This window comes from Penaeus monodon, chromosome 28, assembly GCF_015228065.2.
Source record: "Penaeus monodon isolate SGIC_2016 chromosome 28, NSTDA_Pmon_1, whole genome shotgun sequence".
Lineage (NCBI taxonomy): Eukaryota > Metazoa > Arthropoda > Malacostraca > Decapoda > Penaeidae > Penaeus > Penaeus monodon.
The window spans coordinates 28,001,909-28,002,200 of record NC_051413.1 but is presented as its reverse complement, the minus strand read 5'-3'; positions in this window follow the sequence as shown (position 1 = coordinate 28,002,200).

Here is a 292-nt window from a genome sequence, read left to right as displayed (position 1 = left end):
GCTCAAGACCATTTCCATTATTAATCCAGTGGTAATCTAGTACCAATCAACCTATTTGTCTCACTATTTCACTACTGCTCTTGAATCAGCTGTTGATTATCCATAAAAAAGAGAGGTAAAAAAAATGTCTGAAAATAACGAGGATGACGTGGCGTGACAACCCATTATAGACACACCTGACTAACCTCTTCCTTGGTCTGAACGAAGCGAAAGGGCCGGCTGGGGGAGAAGGGAGTTCCATTGATTCTTTGCCATTAATAGTTTGTCTCTCTCTCCTCTTTCTTGCTCTTCA